Genomic DNA, 17725 nt, shown 5'->3' on the forward strand with positions numbered 1-17725 from the left:
TCAGTGACGGTGCAAAGGTAATGGTGAGACTCCATGGGTATTCCGAGCGTGGCAGTGCCAGGGCCGAGGCAGGAAGTTTCGACACTTGGAGTACTTGGACTTAGGGTGGGGTTGGCATTTGTAAAGGAGTTTTGCTTTTTTTCTGTTCATGTAGACATAAGCAGGGAGAGGTCTCTGAGTGACATGTAAACGTATTCTTAGGTGTTTGGCAACTGCAGTGTGATAGTGTTGAAAGAACAAAATGTCAGTTAGAAATGTGGGTGTGAGCCTTCCATAAAGATACATTTTGTTAGGCATTGCCATGTGGGGACAAATGGGAAGCTTACAAAATCAGAGGAAATGGGTTCCCCTGGTGGCACAGTGGTTAAGAATCTGCCTGCCAATGCAGGGGACACTGGTTCGAGCCCTGGTCCGGGAATATCCCACATGCTGTAGAGCAACTAAGCCTGTGTGCCACAACTACTGAGCCTGCGCTCTAGAGTCTGTGAGCCACAACTACTGAAGCCCTTGAGCCACAACTATTGAGCCTTTGAGCCACAACTACTGAAACCCATGCACCTAGAGCCCGTGCTCTGCAACAAGAGAAGCCACCACAATGAGAAGCCCGCTCACTGCAACAGAACAGCCCCCGCCTGCCGCAACTAGAGAAAGCCCACTCGCAGCAACGAAGACCCAACGCAGCCAAACATTTAAAAAAGAAAAAAAATCAGAGGAAATTTTATGCTTTGGAAGCAGGTTTAGAAGATGAGGCTTTGAACCTAGGCAACAGCTACTCCAGATGCCAGCAGGTGGAGCCCTCCAGGGCAGGAGCCCAGGTGGGCCAGGCGGCATCACAGCCCCCTGGGAAGGCTGTCCCCGGTCTCTCATTCTTGGATACTGGGCCACCCCTGTTCAGCGCGGAAACAAACTTAGTATCAGGAATAAGTAAGAGTGGGGGTGGGTCAGCTGACCTAGTTTGGTACCTTTTGGGTGAATGAAGAGTTCTGGCTGGAGGAGCTAAGGATTTTCCACTTGGTAATGGAGAGCAGGTTTGATTCATGAGAGAGGGACTGAGCTTTGTGAAAAAGAACTGTAATTCTCTGCATTCCAGGAGGAGCTCCTGTACCTCGTCTGTGCTTTATTAGGTGGGCCTGCCTGCAGGGTATTCAATTTTGTTAGATGGAATCTTATGAACTGGCTGATATTCAGCCAGATTTGACCTACAAAAATGGCTCTTTTACATGGTTCAGTCTAATAGCTTGTCCAAGTTGAGTATCTCTCACAGGGCAGGGTCCAAGCTCTATTTGTGCTATGTCTTGTTCATCATATTTTGGTTAATGTAACTGCTGCTGTTAAAAGATTTCTGGCACTGGAGTAGGGAGGGGGCTTCTGAATGGCCTCGGCGGTGGTGGCGATGGTGGAGGAGTGGGGTTCTGTGTGTCTAGCAGCAGTAACACCCACCATATGTGAGTTTGGGGTTTGTAAAATGGTTTCTATTCCTGTGCCTGGAGCTCCTGCTGTAGAGCAGTTGAAAGTTACTGTTGCTGACTTACTTTGTAAAGATGTTTTATTGAGGAATTTGATAATAGGCTTATGGTTAACATTCTGAAACACTTAGTGAAGTCAAAGGCTTGTTGATACCAGAAGACAGACAACTGTTAATGAAAATCTTAACGATCCTGGTAGGACATGGGTGGAGGTCTCAGGCACTCTCCTTGTGAACGAATTAGTTCAGTTTTTATTGTTCATTAAGTTATGAGTCAGTAATTCAGTAATATAAATGTCACATCTGAGTACTCTTGAAAGTGGATATTCACTGCCTGGTGAGGGTAAAGAAACACTCTCAGTGAGGATGTTCTTAAGGCTTCGGCATCATATAGGTTAGAAAGTCATTTTGCTTTTAAAGTTTAGGCTATTATCTGTGTGTCTGGGAGCCAGGGAAAGTGAAAACTTGTCTGATTATCACACCAGTTGCTTGCTCTTAACATGTGCCCACTGATGGGCTTTTTTAGTCAACTAGAAACCTGAGAAAGTGTTCACAGTTGTTATTGGAATAGAGACGTAGAGACGCTACCTTTTAGCAAACTTTACCTAAAATTTGGGAAGCTAGTAAGAATATCTGCGTGGTGAATTCATGTTGGTTTTCACTTTGAAGTTATTCCTGGAGTCCTGGGGAGCCCCGGGCAGGATACGCTGATGTTGTCAGGTGGTGGCTGGGACGTTGGTTTGGTATCCACCAGGGTAGGGAAATTAGAGCCTAAAATGTTATCATTTGGAGTCTTGCTTCTGCTGTTTATGTCATAGAAGAGGTTTAGAGCTGATGTGTATTTGTAAAAACACATGTGATAGATAGACGAGGAGAAATGTAAAACAGGTGTAAAAAATGCAAATATGACACCACACTGCAGTGTGAAAATGCTGTGGTCACTCTCCTTTAATAAAAATGGACTTTTAACTGCATCATTTTTTCTTAGTAGTATAGTAAACCTTCTGTTTACACAACTTTGCCTGAGTATTTTGTAAAAGTCAAACAACCAAGAAATATAATTTCCTCAAAAGTCTTTGTCTTGCCCTTTTACAGATGGAATAAAATCAGGTGTGTAAAAAATAAAAGGCAGTTTGAGCTGACGTGAAAGGTATTTCAGATTTATGCTTTGCAGATGATATTGGTATGATTAATGCATTCATTACTTTTTTTTATTGCTTTTCACAGATAATGTACATGATGCATGGAAAAGGTTGTGGGTTTAAATCTTTGCCAGGTTTAGACTGTGACTATCAACAGATGTTATCATATAAGTACTATAATTATTATAAAATAAAAAATTTGTCATGAAATGCATTGACATAAATTTCATTTATGTAAATTGCTTTCATTAGTATAAAACCTTAGTGTAGCTGTTAGGGTTTGTGAAGCACTTTAGATGAGATTAACTTGGTATAATGTGGTCACAAATGGGCTGCTTGAAATTTAACTGACAAGAAAATAACACTCAAAAGTTAGGAAATTACTGAGGCATTTGTTTTCAGCCTGCGTTGCTGGTACCGCTTAAATAGGCTGAATATGAATTAATAACAATGGACTGCTGGCTCGATAATTACAGAAAATAATTTAAAGGAGACCTTAAGTAATCACTTAAAAGTATTTTGGTCTTGTGTTCTGATCTGTTTCTGTTTTTCTTTGGTATGCCACTCCATTGTTTCAATACAGCCATTATCAATAATGTTTAGGTTTGCACAGCAAGAGTTTTGTCAATAGAGTTTTGGTGCATTAGGGCCATGACATAGAAACTTGCATTTAGCTGTTTTGAAATACGGACCCTGGGTGCCTGATGAAGAGGCTTTATCAACTCTTTATCAGCTCTTCCAAGCAGCAAATACGTTTCTGTGGCCAGGTGGTGACCAGTGGCTTTCTTACCTCAGGAGGCACGTGGCCTACCAGAGCTCACCCTGGCTCTGAGCTCTCTGTGTGTTGCTCTTTTCTCTACATCCTTTTAAACAAAACAAAGCAATGCATCCTCTTCCCTGTTTTGCAGATAATTTACCATCATATTGCCCCTCTGATCCAGGCTGGAATGGTCCATTCTAACTAATTCACTAAAATTAGTCCTCTGAATTTTACAGAAGGACACTGAACCAGACTGTGATCATGGACTTGCTGTGGTCACACGGGGTCATGTCACAGTTAGTAGGCGCCAGACTCATCTCTGGTTCCCACAGCAACATTTTTAGATCCTGCTGTGATATAGAAAGGTGATTTGTGTTTATTTTTTTGATTTCTTCTGGGAGATGTCTTGTTTTCCAAGGACTGCTTGTTGGATTACTTTTCTGCCTTAGATGGGTTTGACAATACTTCCCTGAGAAAGGGGCTGTTCACCAGCTAGGACAAACAAAGCTGTGCTTGTGTGGGAGCAACTCAGGATCACTGCTGAGCAATCAGATGTCATTTAATTGTATCCTTAAAATCAGTCTTATCGAAACAGCAAACGCCACTGATGAATCAGTTTGCTCCTGTGCTCTCAGCCAGTAAGGCAGGATTGTGGCCTTCTACCATATCATTCATCAAACTGACTTCAAATGCCCTGTCCTCGCCACTGCAGCACTGGCCATGGACATGCATCAGGTGCCTGGAGCAGACCCAGTCGGGGTTGGGCTGGTAGCCACGGGTCTCCCCACTGAGAGCCAGAGGGCCTGGCTCTGTCAGGATCAGAGAGCGTAGTGAGGTCCTTGAGCCGGCAACCACTGAGGGGCTGGCACTGCTCTGGACCCAAGGGGTGGAAGGAAGAAGATGCAAAAGAAGCAACTGATTCTGTTCCTGCCCAGAAGAATTCCCAGTTTTGTTGGGGAGGTGGAACATCTGCCTTGTATAAGATATTGATAGTTGATTATTTAAAATATTTATTTATTTATTTATTTCGGTTGTGCCGGGTCTTAGTTGCAGCATGCGGGATCTTTACTTGTGGCACACGGACTTCTTAGTTGTGTCATGCATGCGGGATCTAGTTCCCTGACCAGGGATCAAACCCGGGCCCCCTGAATTGGGAGCACGGAGTCTTACCCATTGGACCACCAGGGAAGTCCTGATAGTTGATTTTAAAAATTGTCATGCTAACTGGGCACTAAAATCTGAAATACTAAGAAGCTGAAAGGTGTAATCCAGGAAGTCTGCCTGGAGAGGGGGAGTTTTGATAGGTCTGATAGGTTTTTTTGAAGGAAGGAGCTACGGAGGAGGGGTCAGCAGGTGGCACAGGTCAGGGACAGGGAGAAAGAGGGCACATCTTACTTGTAATGTGTAGGGGAAGTGAGGGCCCTAAGATCGGTTCAGTGAGCTGGGCTAAAGATTGGCATGGAGGGTCCTTGTGGTGCTCTCTCCCTCGTTCACCATTGCCTCAGGTTTAAGGTATCTGAAGGCAAACTCTTACTGTCTTTCTGTCTTTCCTACAAGAAAGTTTCCTAAAAGAAACTTGTTTGTTTGTCTCAGCAGGACCACCATTCTCTCAAGCACCCAGACATGACACTGAAGAATTATCTTGGTGATCAGTCACCAGGTACTGGTCAGTGACTGTGCTTGGTCGGGGTGCACCTCTCCTCCCCCTAGCGCTCCGGTAGGAGCTTCCTCATGGCTTTTCACCTCTAGGCCCTCTCTGCCTTCATTGGCCTGCATGTTGTTTTATTGTGACCAAGTTGGTCTCTGCTCAGAAAATCCCAGTTCCTTTCTGTTACATCTTACAAGACATCATCTTCTCAGAGGTTTTCAAAGCTGCCCACAGTCTCTAACCTTACCTCTCATTACTTCTCTGTAAGAGGCCTCTTTAGTCTGTTAGAGATTAGAACTGTAAGGTACCTGAGAGGTCACCTAGTCATCCCTTTCACTGAAGAAGTGGGGAAGCCAAGGACAGGGGGGCAAAAAACATTAGTGGCCATACTGGAACTGGAGCTAACACTTATAGTATAGTAGAGGAGCGAGAGCATAAACAAAGAAAATAATGCATATATAATTGCCAGTTATGGTAAGTGCCATGAAGAAACATCCCAGTAGCTAATGCTTAATGAACACTCCAACTTTGGGCCAGGCACTATGTTGTAAGGACTTTACATGTATTTATTCATTTAATCCTCACAAAACCCTGTCTTCAAGAGAATATTTACCTCATTTTACAGATAAGGGTACCAGAGTTTTGATTAAGTGACTTGCCCAGGACCCCACAGTGGAGTTGGGATTTGACCCAGGCAATCCCTTCCATTTGCCAGTGTGGATACTGCCTCTCCAGCAGAAGAGACGGTTGAGAGAGAGAAAATGGGAAAACCGAATTCAGTTGGAGGAGAGCTGTCAGGGAAGACCTCTCTAAGGAACTGATAAGCTGATGCATTTTCTTTTTCTTTTATTTCCTTTGTCCATTGAGGCATTTCATTTGCACGTGTGTACTACATCCCTAGGAAAAGAATCCCAGGATTTTCTTTCCTGTGTTTTGTTTTGCTGCTTCTTTGTCCATGATGCCAGCTGAGGTTGTCAGTATAATGAAACCAAATGGGCAGTCTGCCATTTTTTTAGATCTTTGAGTTGCACATCAAATCTGGGACTGATCACTACACACTTGTTTAACCTGCCCCTGAGGTTCACAACAATTTTGCCAGCTCTGTGGTCATCAGTGATTTCAAATTCGCCAATGTAACCATTCTTCATTATTACTGTTAGAAACTGGATGATGACTTTGGAGCACAGTCTAGTAAGAACATGGTGTTTGCATCTCTTTGGCATCATTGATGTTCTTGAGAGCATCAGCCAGGACATTCACATGCACCAATATGGCGGCCCAGAAAGGTGACAGGAAGAGGACAGGAGGGGTGAGGACATGGTGTTATGGGAAGTGGGCAGACGATCTGAGGACTTAGAGGATGAAGTGGAGGCGGGAGGGGGCAAAAAATTACATGAGGAAAATAGTAAGGAGGCTGTTGCATTCATCCAGGTGAGACATCATCACTAGGTGGACACAGCAGGAGATTCTGGGCTGGATAGTGACAGAGGGGAAGCAGAGAGGTATAGAGGTTGGAGCTGCTTTTAGTAGTTTACATGAGCAGGAACCAATGATGCCACACATAACACTTACAGGGAATAAAAATATCAAGAGAAAACCTAAGTTTCTCTACAAGGGAGGAGTGGTGATGGGTGGTGAGGAAGAAGAGCAGGGAGTGTTAAGTATGACTTTCAGGTTTAGGACCTGAGGAACTGGGTGGTTGGAAGTGACATTTACTGAGCTGGGGAAGTGTGGGAAAGGAACAGGATTGGTGTGCAGGGATCAAGGTTTCTGGTATGGATATTGTTAAGTGTGTGTTGCTATGAGACATCCCAGTGTCAACCCTAAGAAGGTAGTTTTGTGTCTGGGTTGTAGATAACTGGGGAGACATAGATGTGTATGGAACCAAGCCAATGTAATAGATGAAGTTACCCAGGCAGAAATTATAGTGTGAGAAGAGAAGAGGGCTCAGAACTCAGTCCATTTAGGGGTTGGTTAGAAGAGGAGGTGTTGGCAGAAGACTGAGAAAGACTTTATAGTGAAATAGGAAGAAAATCAGGCCAGTTTGTACACAGAATCCAGAAGAAGATGATGTTTTAAAAGGGAGAGAGGGGGCTTTCCTTGTGGCGCGGTGGTTAAGAATCCACCTACCAATGCAGGGGACATGGGTTCAAGCCTTGGTCGGGGAAGATCCCACATGTCGTGGAGCAACTAAGCCCATGTGCCACAACTACTTAGCCTGTGTTCTAGAGCCCATGAGCCACAACGACTGAGCCCACGTGCCACAACTACTGAAGCCTGTGAGCCTAGAGCCCGTGTTCTGCAACAAGGGATGCCACTGCCATGAGAAGCCCGCACACTGCAACGAAAGGGTAGCCCCCGCTCGCTGCAACTAGAGAAAGCCTGTGCGCAGCAACGAAAATCCAATGCAGCCAAAAATAAATAAATTAAATAAATAATTTTTTTTTAAAAAAGGGAGAGAGGAATCAGTTCTGCTGACACTCCAAGTAACATGAGTACCTAAAGATGATCACGCATTAAGCAACATGGAGGTCATCAGTGGCTGTAGGAAGGATGATTTGTGTGGGATGGGGGTGCAGGGCAGACTGGAGAGGAAGTGGAGCTCATGTGCCTTACATAGATCTTTGTAGCCACAGACATTAGCCTCTTGTCTGTTCTTTCTGTTTGTAATTCAGCCCTTGCATTATCCTATTTGTTAGTGGTTTTCTTTCAGCCTTGTTTTGATATTAAACCTGTGAACATTAGTGCTAGGACGGATGAGGCTATTGAGGCCCAGTGGTGAAGTTGATAGTGAACCAGTGGTGGAATTAGGATGTGAATCAGTGCAGCTTAAATCAGGCAGCTTAAATCAGGCAACAGAGGAATGTGACCACTTACTTTTGTCTCTCTGCATCTAACATATGAGTACCTTGAGGGTGAAGACTTGGGTTGTGCTTGTGTACCTCTCCCACAGTGCCCTCCCAGTGTTACCTAGGTATTCTGAATACACGAAGCCCCTTGATTGGGCTCACATAGGTGATCCTAGTCAGCGCCCTTAGCCCCAGGGGAACATAGTGCTTTTGTCTCCTACAGGTTACTACCTAAAACCCTTTCTCACCAGGAACTTCTCCTTTCTCTCATTTCCTTGCTCCTAAACACAGATGTTTCCTAACAGTGACCAACTTACTTGGCTGCTAAGTTATTATGTATGATGGCATGGTCTTTAGGGCCGTGGCACCCTTCGCAGAAGAACAGCATTGATCGTGCCTCTGCTCTGCAGGCAGTTTTGGAGTGTCGGAGAAAGAAATGGGCCACTTGTGGCACCTCTAGTAAATCACCTCCAACAAGGAGAGGCTGAGGTTGGCACTTACTCGATATTGTGGCTCCACGGCTTCAGCCACCCACACCCAGTCTTTTATAAATCTTGGTGTCCTGAGGGACCACGGCAGGTTCTGCCAGGACTTCACAGAGCATCAAACTGCTGAAGCCCTTCTACCTGTTATCTATTAGGCACTCATTTTCATTTCACAACAGTTCTTTTAATGTCAGATTCCTTTCCTTTTCTATGACCACTGGTCCAGCCTCCTTGGCTGATTTTCTTTTCTTTTTCTTTTCTTGCTTTTTAAAAAAATCATAACTTGGTGGCATTCCAGATAGAAAAGTTTTAAAAGTTTATTTGATACTTTTTTTAGGAATTATTTTAAAAGTTTTCGATGTAAAAATGTTGCCTTAAGGTCACTCTGTAATACAGGTTTTTAGGGTCATACCTGTAATACAGGTAACTCTTCAATGTTGCATTATTTACCAGAAATGCAGCCAACTCAGTTTTCTTTCTGACAGTTTGGAGAGTCACAAAGTATTTTATGAACTATTGAGTGTTTTTCAGGCGTTAGTAGCTCATTGTTGGGTGACCTGGGAAATAATGTAGGTGGTTTCATTGAAGCTTTCCAGCAGCCTTGCAGGGTTGGGTATTAGGAAGCCCAGGTTACTAATGGTAAGAAGGAACCTGCTCAAAGGTACAGATGAAGCAGTGAGGCACCGTCCTTTCAAGGCCAGGCCTCCCACGTATTCTAAGGCCACAGCTCTTCTCTAACCTAAGTCTATATTTTGAAGGGTTGTGGGGTAATTCAGGATATGGATTGCTGTTCTATTTAGGAATGTCCTAGACCTTTGAATGAACAACTCTGCTGTTCAAAATTGAGTCTGTTTCTTTGTTCTATTTAGGAAACTGTTTATCTTGGAGGGCTTAAAAGAGGCAATGTGTTCTTTGCATATTTTGAAGAAAAGGATAGCCAGCTACTGATAGGAATTTGACCTGTAAATTGCTACATGGTTCCCATGCCCTGCCCTGAAAGCATTAGTTTATAATACTTGATTGATCAGTTATTTGTCCTAAGTCAGTTACAGATTGGAGGTCAACTTCTACCTGGAGGGGGAAGTCTCTTCCAGATAGAGGGTCTGCAAAGAGCAGCTAAAAACTTAACTTGGCAAATTAGAACTCGGTGTAGAGAAGATAAACTTCTGCACTGAGAGACCCCAGCTTTCTGAGCCCCTGATCATACAGCTGTGGATACAGGTGTGTAGAAGAGAGGGCCATTGTAATTCTAAATGTCTTAAACTGTGATTCTGTTATGTAAGCTTGAGAATAAGTCTCTTCCATCTTCCTATTTGTTTAAAACTGTAAGCTTTAAATAGAAGGGTTTAACGTTCATGGATTACTCATACCCCACAGAGATCAGCCTGGCCTCTCTCTCTTACAGGAATGATAGCACCCTGTTTCGTTTGTGTGGTCTGTTTAGCTTGTTAATAAATACATTTTTTTTCCTGACTGCATAGTATGTTTTATAATTAGGAAGACACAGAAAAGTACAAAGAAGAAAAATATACCTTCTGCCCACTTAAAGAGCAGTATGTGTGAATGTGTATTTTGTGAGTATGTATGTATGTACATATGTTTGTATATATATTTGGAGTCATAGTGTAGTGTGCTGTTTTGCTCAGTTGCTTTTTCTCACTTTACGTATGGTGACCATTTTTCCCTGTCAGTAAAGTATTTTACTTCATGATTTTTTTTTTTTTTTTTTTTTTTTTTTTTTTTTTTTTTATGCGGTACGCGGGCCTCTCACTGTTGTGGCCTCTCCCGTTGTGGAGCACAGGCTCCGGACGCACAGGCTCAGCGGCCACGGCTCACGGGCCCAGCCGCTTCGTGGCATGTGGGATCTTCCCGGACCGGGGCATGAACCTGCGTCCCCTGCATCGGCAGGTGGACTCTCAACCACTGTACCACCAGAGAAGCCCTACTTCGTGATTTTTAATGGTGGGAAATATAGAGTATTCCACTGAAAGGGAAGGCCATATTTAATTTAACCAGCGCCTTTCTATCATAACTAACCACAGATGAGACTTTGTGAGCCTACCTTTTCTAAATGCTCCATATAAATGTTGTCCATTGATCACAAAAGTATCAGGGAATCATACCAGGTTCTTCTTGCTAAAGACACTCAGGATCTTGATGCCCATTGAGAGCAGGCATAGATCCAGTTACTTGTTAAATAGAAATTATCATCTAGATTGAATTGATCTGTTGAAGCTAAAAAATGAAGCCCTTCAAGTTACTTGAGAAGGTCAGAAGGAAAATGTTATGTTATAGGGCTTTGTAGCTACCATTCTCACAGCTTAGGGCAATGGTGTAGGGAATATTTTCATAGAAATATTTCTCTTTTAGAGATTTTTTTCAGATAAAGAAGGCTTGTTTAATTTGGGAAGAGTTATTTCATAGGCAATTCAATCTTTGTAAATCCTCTATCACATTTCCACACCTGCCAGTTCTCTCACAAATGATGGGTTTTGAGTGGTTCAGAAAGGGTTTCTTAAAAGAAAACAATTGTATATTTTATACATGTTCTTTTTATTTTTGGATTGGGTAGGTAAGAGAAACTTGTGTTTTCTCTTTGTATTTGTCTATGGTGATATTGCTGGTTCTCAGACTTAGAATGGTGATTACTTGTAATGATTTTTTAAAAATTTCATCTGATGAGAATGTTTTCTTGGGCATGATGAATGGCTCCAAAGAACTTTAAAAACCCAACCAGTGATGTTGGCCAGGCGCTGGAGAGTTGCTGCTTAGAGATCAGTAATTGTTACATCTTGGTTTGGTATGCTTGGTGGTATCTAATCATGTTTTGTGCTTGGGAACCATGAAAGAATTTTCTTTTCAAGTCTTAGTGCATCATTTTTCCCGACATTGATCAAAGGATGGAAAACTAGTATTATATACGTAGCCAGGGTATTCATAACTGACTTACATTCTTAATCTTTTGGCTGTTTGGTTGAAGTATATCTACGCCTCTTAAATATTGAAAGCATAATATCTTTTAACCTACAACTGCAGAGTTAAAATGAATTTTATGTGAAATATTTAGTTGTGGACCACATCTTCAGCTTTTTATATGCCACAGTGGTCTTGATTTTTCCCTTCCATTGTCTGATACTGAGGTCATTTTCAGTCCTCTGAGAAATTCTATTCCCAGCCAGATGCGGCTCATATATTAAAAGTAGCACCTGTGGCTAGTATCACAGCAGCTTACCATAAATTTACATGGTAACTAGGATTATATCTGTCAAGACTGTTAAAAAACATCTAGATTTAATTTGATTTCCAGTATTGTAGAAGGTATCCAACATTTTGCTTCATAACTATATTTTAAAAGTTAAAAATCACTCCATTGTTAAGTTTTATAGCACTCCTAGTGCCCATTAAGTTGATTTGTTCAATAGAGGTCAGAGTAAAGCAACTTGGCTACATTAAGATCGGAAACCAACCCATTTGTGACAAATTTAGTCCTTTCGTGTGAATCTTCTCAACAGTCTCTGCACTGATTGGATTCAGGTGTAGCTTATGTCAGTAGCATTTAACCTCAAAAGAATGAGCAGTGTGATTGGGTTGTTGTAAATTATGGAGCATTTTGCCTTTGCTTGTTTAAATGTAACTGGTGACTCTGCTGCCCATGCCTGACTGCCCCACTGCGTCTGCCTCTAAACGAGTAGTTTGGTTTTAAAGACATCTTGGAAAGTTGCGGTACGTGCCCTCGCTACTTTCCCTTCTTTATGTGACCCTTTCTGAACTGTTTTATTCCCCATCATCCTTTGAGTCATCTCCTACATGTTGTGATTTGCACACCTGCAGTTATAAAATTATTTTGGGGTGTCATTATATCATGTTGTTCACCAACTCTTCAGCATTTATGAATACAATAATGATTCACCATAAATCAAAATAATTTACAGGGTACAGATAATCTGCTCCTACAAATAAGAATTCAATGATGAATTTCTTCGGTGTCCTCCCATTTGAACATGGGTCCTTAAAAAGAAACCAGGAACAACATATTTCTTTGTATTTGTGAAAACTTAGCTCACAGTCCAGAACTGAATTAAAGTATAAGTTCAACCTCCCGGACATCTGTTTTTAAGACATCTGTAAACAAATATAAACCAATTCAGAAATAGCAGCATGTCTTTCGTGATCAGTAGTTATAACTACCTTAGCAATAATCTTGCTCCTGAGTGAGAGAATCCTAAGTGTTGGCACTGAGGGTGGGGCACATGCACCTCAGCACAGGGTCCCTAACCCTGAGTGGGCATGCCCATTTTAAGTTGGAAATCAGTGTGGGGCACTTCCCTCTGTCGGTAATCTTTCTGGAGGGATAAGCTTCTTTGAGCCTGAGCCTCAGGAAGGAAGTGGAATGGTGGCCAAGAATTATTATGCTGAAAAGGTTGTGGTGATGGAAAAAACGATTAGGAGTGAAGCTAAAATTATATACACTTAGTGTTACCAGGTGTAATCAATCACTTAACAGTATAAGAAAATACCTTACTGACTGATTTGGAACCTTCTAAAATATTTTTTTTGGTGAATTACACATCTCTTCTTTATTCATGTACCTAGGATAAATTTAGCTCCTGTGGGAAATTAGGTGTTCTGCTGGTGAATCTGGATTGCTATTGCATCTGTGGAGAAGAGGGGTGAAAATATAAGATGGATATGCCCAGCACCACTTGCTCACACAGCCTCTCTTGCTTGCTTCCTCTCTACCTCCTTTACTTCTTGCCAGGTCTTCATGGCTGATTATCTGCCCTCTCCTACCGCTCTGTAAACTCCTTGAAGGTCAGGGGCTGTGTCCCAGGGCTTAGAGACCAGGAAGGTGGTTGGTAAATGTGTACATTCCATACTTTCGGAAGCAGACTGTTAGGGAGATTCTGAATCTTCCAAATATGCTGAAGGTTTTGTTTTCAGATCCTGTATGGAAAGCAGAAACATAAGAAATTGGTAACTTGTTTTGCCCACCTTGATTCTTTTTTCTCCTCAGCCTTCCATTGCAGTTAGTAGCACATGTGTGATTTTGTTTCTAAAGGTGTCAGTGGACATTCTGAAGGGGAGAGGAATCATGAGATTGCTGGCAATGAGGCTACCCTTGCCATGTAGCCACCTTCAAGATTTCTGTATTTAGTCTGCAAAGGGCCCAGGAGCCGCATCTGTCCAGTGGCCAGAGATACAACCTTAGAAGGCTGATTTTGAGAATAGAAGTAAAACTTATTGTAGAAGATCTGCTTATTTTCAGAGAGAAGTATTATTTCCCCTCAACTCAGAAATGAGTTAAATCCTGAAATAATCATGGAAGTGCACAGTGCCAGCTTTTATCACTCATTAATGCCATATTACTTCAAGTGGTTTAGATATGGGAGAAATGACTTATTTAAAGCCAGATGAACCAGTTTTATAGCACTAAATTTGTATAAAGCACTTTTGCATGCATTGGTTTATAAGGCAATATTTAACTTGGTTCTTTCATAAGTTTCATTGAAAAATGAAACCTGGTATTAACTGCATTTTAATTTAGAATTTTGTTTTATGCCATGCAAAACAGTATTGTGTAATTAGTTTTTCATATTATAATATGTGAGTAAATTATACATTTCTTGTAATGAAATTCTCATTTGGCAAATTTTGGCTTTTATAATACAGTTGCTATTGGTGAACAAATGTATTCATTTTACATGAAAAGTTTTTTCATTCATTATATCAACAAACATTTTTAAAATACATGTAATTTTTCCTGCACTAAATTATTAAAAATAAGTTTCATTTCAAAAACAAGGACTTCCTTATAATGAGTCCATGTTATAAATCTAACATTGTAATATTCTGGAACTCTAATTAAGAATGGGTTCTGCTGGTAAATGTTGGGAAGAGGCAAGGAAGAAAGTTACAATACATTGCCTATTTACAAATTAACCATTACCTGCCAAAAGCACATCAGACCCACACAGCGGACATCCGCTAATCCAGTGGTTAGCCGTTCCGGGCTCTAATGCACACTGTTTTACACGTTAACGGTTTTGAAGTTCCAGGCCAAAGCTGACCTTTCACATGTGCTTCGTTCACAGTAGGAATCTCCACTCACTGCTTCCTGTCAAAATGGATTATGGTGACACAGCCCAGGGCTCACTTTGGCTGCAATTAAGTTTTTGATCAGAATTATTTCGTTCACAAACAATCACATTTGTTAAAATGTTACATCTGCCCTGAAAACCACTGGCAGCCTCTCAGTTTATCAGTGTGATGTGAGTGTAATTCTTCATTTGTTTTTCATAAAATGGCAAGCCATCTTATATATGTTATTTAATTTTTTTTTTTTTTCGTTTGCTGGTTTCTGCCTTTCATTTCATTGGGTTTGGAAGGAAACTACGTCTTGAAATTAGTACGAATCTGCTCATAGACTTTGGGAATTTGAATGGAATTGGTTTTGGTGCAGAACAAAATTATCCAGTTGAGCCAAGATTCAAATATTATTTCCAAAAATTGTTAGTGGTAGTTCTCTTCCTCACATGAGGAAACGTTTTAGCTCTGTGAGTGTGGAGTTCGAGGTTTTGATTCTGGTCTGCAGTTCCTGGAGTCTTCATGCTTACGATGTTGCTACCTTTCAGTGTTGATCGTCACGCATGTTATGGGATCCATCACTGCTGCCATAGACTCTGGGTGCCAGAAGTGAAACCAACAGTGGCTCTGTTAGCCTTACCTCTCATGGTTCTTTGACTAGCTTTTAAAAGTCGTTTTCTTACTAAGAAATGGCAGTAGAGATATACTGAAGTAGTTTTTTCACTGACTAACCATTTTATGTCTATAGTATGATGTGGGTATCAGTGGAATGTTTGAGTTTTATAGCTGATTTTCACTGTTTGTTGAGTGTTGTCACCCTTTTACGAACTTCCCACTTTGGAGAAGACTGCATGGTAGTGTTGTGTGTTGGGTGGGGTACTTTGGGAGCACAGGATTAGAGTTTGGATTAGAGTTTGACTTAGAATGGAAATTAACCTTTGACTTACTTCTGTGTGAGAGTGGAGGCTGGGAAGTGGTGCTGAGCTGAGGTAGGGTGGGGTGGAGTGGGGGAAGGAATAGAGTTAGGAGGTTGTCAAGTTAGGAATGCTTGAATTCTGTCTGAAATTCAAACATTATGTTTGGAAATTTTAATTACTTTAAAAAATATATATTTAGAGTGCTGTAAAGGAGCTTATTACGAGCTTTTAAAAAATCTCATCAAAACCCAAACCATTTCCCACTTGTTTTGATGTAACCAAAGTCATTTATTACTAACTCATAAAATTATAAGTGGCAAAAGAAAGGTGTTGCACCAAAAAGAAAAAAAATCTCTTTATTTAGCGTTAATTTTTGAAATTTTAAAAATAAAATAGAGCCTACCTCTACTTCTAAAATCAAAAAACTTTATTTAAATGGAATGATATAAATGCTGGCTATAATAATTTAACCTTCATTTTCTCTATTGTCAGATTTGTGAGCAGATTTTTCCTAAATCCATTACTATAGGTATGCTTTTAGTCTTAAAAAAAAATCTTATTTGGAATATACCTGACCATATTTGATGTTTAATGGAAATATATTGGAAGAAAATACTGAATAGTATTGAATTTTGAGAGAAAACCACCAACCTTGAACCTTCTAAAAAAGGCATATGTGTGTCTTTTAGTTGTCATTATTCAGTGTGGCCCTGCCTTCTTAGAAAGTGGTACACAATAAGAGGTAGCCAGATAGAATTTCTAACTTTATTACATGCTTATATTAATGTAGTCATGATTTTCTTATATTCAGGTTTTGGATTTTGTTTCTTTTTGTTTTTTGAGATTCTGGAATTTTTAGAACCTTGTATCCATAACCTGTTAATGCCTGTGTAATATGTAAGGGGCATTTTCTGGGTCATAGGAACCTTCATCATTTTTGACAAGGATTTTTCCAAAATCTGAGGCAGTCAGGAGAAAGGGTGATGCAGAGTGCCCCAGTCTATGCCAAAACGTAAAGACCACTTAAATCCTGTGCAGCATCTATCATGTGAAGCCACAATCTCTAGGCCTAAAACCTCTGATGCATCTAAAGAAGGAAACAAACACATAAGAAAAACACATAACGTGATTCAAAAGTGCTCTCTGTGAAAGGCTGAGGCAGACATTTGTGACTTGGGGTCTGCTCTCACAATATATGAAACTGAAAGATAAATTGGACATTTAACTACCTTAAAGTTCTACTGGAGCTTGTAAAAACACTTCTGAGGTCCCAAATAGGTCATTTATGCCAGACAGAGAACTCTAGGTTCTTTCCTAACTACCATGAAGAAACAAACTCTCACTTCCTAAATAATATGGTTGCCGGCTTAGGAAAACCCCAGTCTGTGCAATGAGAAGAACCTTTTTTGCTTTTTTTAAAATCACCAGAGAACACAGCACTTATCTCCTTATGCTGGTCGCCAAGTCACACAGTGGGAGGAGCCCTGCCATCACTGGTCTACCCCCTTCCTCCCACGTGAGGAGGCCAAGGCTGAGAGGGAGGAGTAACTATCCAAGGTGGGAGTTCTCACTTTCCCTTCTGGGTCTTTCTGTATCACAGGACTCTTGGGGCATTTCTCCATATCATACTGCATGAGTCCAGAGAGATTTAAAGTTAAAGCATCACACCTTTTTTTGTAAAGAAAACAAATTCAAACTAAGAATTGTTAAGGCATGCTTTTCTGAGCCTTGGGGATTTGGGCTACAGTCCCTGCCAGTTCCGACCCTGGTCTCGTGAAACATGGCTCTCTGGATTGTGCATTTCTTTCAGAACCACCCCCAATTTATTTCTGACCTCATGCCCACTCCCTATATTTACAGATCAGCATATTTTTTGTTTTATTATAACCTGAGATTTGCAACTGGCCGTAACTCTCAAGGTTTCCATGAAGAATAATCTCAGAAACCAGGGTAGGCATGGCCCCAAGTTTTCACTGTGTGCTTGAGGGAGATTAGGCAAACCAAGAGGGTAATGGAGACTTTGACTTCATTATGAAACTCTACCAATATCATAATTTTGAAAACTTAAGATGCAGATCATTTCAGAGCAGTACCCTGTTCTCTAAGCACTAGAGACGAAAACAGAGCTCTTTTGTATCCTGACTCCTGGGCCTTCTCTCTGCCCCTCAGTGAGGAGTCCCCTCCTGGGCAAATTGGGGAGCTCAGTGTGAAAGTTGGGTGGTGGGAATCTCCCACCAGCAGGTAGTCCAGCAGGTAGTGCTCCGCACTCTCACTGCCGAGGACATGGCTTCGATCCCTGGTTGGGGAACTAGGATTGTATAAGCCGCGTGGCACAGCCAATAAAAGGAAAAAAAAGAAAGTTGGATGATGTGCCC

General features: G+C 41.4%; 1 protein-coding gene and 1 pseudogene across 1 annotated transcript in view; one reads left to right on the plus strand and one right to left on the minus strand.

Moving 5' to 3' along the window:
• PCBD2 (pterin-4 alpha-carbinolamine dehydratase 2) overlaps positions 1–17725 on the plus strand; it is a 48842-nt gene that overhangs the window by 9669 nt on the left and 21448 nt on the right. The gene's annotated exons all lie outside the window — the stretch shown is intronic.
• Positions 5913–6335, minus strand: LOC131754770 (small ribosomal subunit protein uS8-like; annotated as a pseudogene).

The sequence above is a fragment of the Kogia breviceps genome, chromosome 4, assembly GCF_026419965.1.
Source record: "Kogia breviceps isolate mKogBre1 chromosome 4, mKogBre1 haplotype 1, whole genome shotgun sequence".
Lineage (NCBI taxonomy): Eukaryota > Metazoa > Chordata > Mammalia > Artiodactyla > Physeteridae > Kogia > Kogia breviceps.